A 4115-nucleotide genomic window follows, 5' to 3' on the forward strand; every position below is an offset into this window, starting at 1 on the left:
GCCTCCTGGGTTCAGGCAATTCTCCTGCCTCAGCCTCCTGAGTAGCTGGGATTACAGGCACGCGCCACCATGCTCAGCTAATGTTTTTTGTATTTTTAGTAGAGACGGGGTTTCACCGTGTTGACCAGGATGGTCTCGATCTCTTGACCTCATGATCCACCCGCCTCGGCCTCCCAAAGTGCTGGGATTACAGGCTTGAGCCACCGCGCCCGGCCTAATTTTTTGTATTTTTAGTAGAGACAGGGTTTCACCATGTTGGCCAGGCTGGTCTCAATCTCTTGACCTCGTGATCCACCCCACCTCGTGACACCAAAGTGCTGGGATTACAGGTGTGAGCCACCTGGGGCTTTTAAGCTTGGGATTTGGTCCACTTCTTTGCAGTGGAGAAAAGCTGTAAGGTGTGAGGTGTGGCAGCTTCCGATGACCATATGAAGAAAGCTGGTTTGCATGGAGAAAAGCGTGAAGTTGGCACACTGAGAACAGATGAGACAGGCACTGCTGTGTGTCTGAGTCCTCGGTAGCAGGTGTTCCTGACACCCAGCTGCACCTCGCCTATCTGTTCAGAAGCTCAGTTGTTGGCTCTTAGATTCCATAAGCCAACAAATCCTCTTTTATACCTAAATTCGTTTAAATTGGCTTTTAGTCCCTTACAACTGAACACCAGCCCTGTGTGAAGTCATTGAAATAGTGTGAGTCTGTTTCATTTGTAGAAACGACCTCAAAGTTTTTTGGCAAGTACTAACGAGATATGCAGTTTTGTTAAAACCATACCGAGCCATAAATTTCTTAGGAATGACTACTACAGATATCTCATGATGTAGCAAGTACCACCCAGAAGGCATGAGGACTTAGTTTAAGCTCAGCCCTGCTGCTAGAAAAGCAAGTGTCTTACTGAGTAGCAGATAGCAGCTCCACAGGGGACACCCCTGCTTGTCTGCCCAGGTGCTCTCCCTCCCACCAACCCACCACACTCTTCCTCTGGGAACCACTCCACCTCCACTCCATCCTTTCCAGGAAACTGTCCTATCCTTTCAAGAATCCATCTCCAGCCTGGCTGATGGGCCTCAGGATAAGCGCTAGACCCAAGCTGGGCCAAAGGATCCCTTTCCTGGGACTTTGACTTTTTTTTTTTAATGGTGGTAAATTCACTCTGAAGTGTACAATTCAGTAGTGTTAAGCATATTCACATTGTTGGCAACTGATTTCCAGAACTTTTTCATCTTACAAAACTGAAACTCTATCCCATTAAACGTCTCCATTTGTCCTTCCCCTCCACCCCCGGCAACCACGATACTGTTTCTATGAGTTTGACTATTCTAGACACTTTATGTAAGTGGAACTATAACATATTTGTCTTTTAGTGACTGGCTTGGGTCTTGCTTTGCTGCCCACGCCGCATTGCAGTGGTGCCAAGGCTCGCTGCAGCCTTGACCTCCCAGGCTCAAGCAGGTGAAACTCTGACCTCTGAGTGCTGGGTAATCATTCTTTTATTTTTTGTAGAGGTGGTGTCTCATTCTGTTGCCCAGACTGGCCTCAAAACTCCAGCCTCAAGCAGTCCTCCCACCTTGGCCTCCTAAAGTGTTGGGATTACAGGCATGAGCCACTGCGCCTGGGCTGACTGGCTTTCATTCAGCATAATGTCCTCAAACTTGTAGCATGCGTCAGAGCTTCCTTCCTTGCTAAGGCTGAATATTCCATCCTATGTACATACATTTTGTTTGTCCACTCATTCTTATTTTTGAGATAGGGTCTGTCTCATCCTTTCACCCAGGATCTGGCGTGCAGTGGCAGAGTCACAGCTCACTGAGGCCTTGACCTCCTGGGCTTACGTGATCCTCCCACCTCAGCCTCTTAAGCAGCTTTGTAGGCTCCATCTCTACAAAAAAAAAAGCATTATTATCAGCACTTGGGGGTGAGGAACTGCCATACCACGTTCCACAGCAGCTGCATTATTTTACATTCTCACCAACAGTGCAAAGGGTTCCAATTTTTCCACATTCTTACCAACACTTGTTATCTTCTGGGTTTCTTTTGTTTCATTTTGTTTTATAGCTGCCATTGTAGTGGGTATGAGGTGTCTTAGAACCAGAGAAAAAAACGACACAATCTGTCTCCAGTTGTCAAGGCCGTAAGAGGTGAAACACACGCGCTACTAGCAGGCCCGTCTCCTGCCATGTGGAGAAAGCCTGTTTACAGTGACAGAGGAGTGAGCTGATTTGCAGAGAAAAGAGAAACTCTCTACAGCCTCAGGCTGGGTAGCGCAAGTTGTGCCTAGAGCCTAGATACTTTCTTGCCCTTGAATTTGATGAGATACCTCATTAACCCAATCATAAATTCACTTTTTTACTTAAATTAGTTTGGGTTGGACTTGTCTCATTTGTAACCATGATTCTTGCCATAAACTTCTTCGTACAAGAGTTAGTTCTTCAATCATCTTTTCTTCTTCTTCTTTTTTTTTTTAACGTTTTCTTCCTTTGATTTCTTCTTAGAAGTAGATGGGATAGGCCAGGCATGGTAGCTCATGCCTGTAATCTCAGAACTCTGGGAGGCCGAGGCAGGCAGATCATGAGGTCAGGAATCTGAGACCAGCCTGGCCAATATGGTGAAACCCTGTCTCCACTAAAAATACAAAAATTAGCCGGGCATGGTGGTGCATGCCTATAGTCCCGGCTACTCGGGAGGCTGAAGCAGGAGAATCCCTTGAGCCTGGGAGGCAGAGGTTGCAGTGAGCCAAGATCGTGCCACTGCACTCCAGCCTGGGTGACAGACCAAGACTCTGTCTCAAAAAAAAAAAAAAAAAAAAGAAGTAGATGGGATATAAATCATTTGTACATTCACAAACCCTAAATTTGTACATTCAGAAACCCTAAAGAAATGCCCTTGCAGAAGTAGAGGGTGGTGGTTAGAACATGGGTTTGGGGTTGACCCAAACTGGCTTCAAATCCGAGCTCAACAAATGTTTATGGGATGTGTTAACTAACTTGATTGTTATATACACACATGCATATAAAATCACTTTGTATAGCTTAAATATGTATAATTTTATCTGTCACTATCTCAATAAAGCTGGAAAAAATAAAAGGCTGACTTCAAGTAAAAAATAAAAACTCAAATGTTTACTGAGAGCTTTTAAGCAGCAGACCCTTGTAGGTGCCAGGGATAAAGCAGTGAACAACAGACAAAAGTCGCTGCCCTTACCAAGGTTTCTCTCCGGTACTCAGCAAATATTTGCATGCCTACTCTGTGCCAGCCACTGTTCATTAAGCTGTGTTTATAAAATGGTGACAATAAATTATCTTGTCTGCTTTTTTTTTTTTTTTGAGATGAAGTCCCTGCCGCTCAGGCTGGAGTGCAGTGGCGCGATCTAGGCTCACTGCAACCTGCACCTCCCAGGTTCAAGCAATTCTTCTGCCTCAGCTTGCAGAGTAGCTGGGATTACAGGTGCACGCCACCCCGCCTAGCTTATTTTTGTATATTTAGTAGAGAAGAGATTTCACCATATTGGCCAGGCTGGTCTCGAACTTCTGACCTTGTGATCCACCCGCCTCGGCCTCTCAAAGTGCTGGGATTATAGGCGTGATCCGCTGCGCTCGGCCTGTTTTAAGAAATCATTATAAAGTACATACGTGCTTGATACAATGCCTGACACACAGAAAGCACTCAATGAAGAGAAGCCATGTCTTTGTTTAGACAGGGAGGTGTGCCTTGCAGGAATTAGCCTCAATATACATTGGGTGCCCACTATATGTTCCACAATCATCTTAAAATAGTACTCAGATCCTGGCAGAATTTACTTTCCAGTGGGAACAAGAGATAGATTAACAGGTGCTACGAGCTGTAGCAAAATAATGAGGCAGAACAGAATAGGAGCCACCCACCTATTTTCAAATCCCAGCTTGCCCTTGGCAAAGTTACCTAACTACTCTACACAGTTTCCTCAGTTGTAAGACAGAGCTAATAAGAACAATGACAGGGGCCGGGTGCGGTGGCTCAAGCCTGTAATCCCAGCACTGTGGGAGGCCGAGGCGGGTGGATCACGAGGTCAAGAGATCGAGACCATCCTGGTCAACATGGTGAAACCCCGTCTCTACTAAAACTACAAAATATTAGCTGGG

The sequence above is a fragment of the Sapajus apella genome, unplaced genomic scaffold (assembly GCF_009761245.1).
Source record: "Sapajus apella isolate SASKATOON/1434 unplaced genomic scaffold, GSC_monkey_1.0 scaffold62, whole genome shotgun sequence".
NCBI lineage: Eukaryota > Metazoa > Chordata > Mammalia > Primates > Cebidae > Sapajus > Sapajus apella.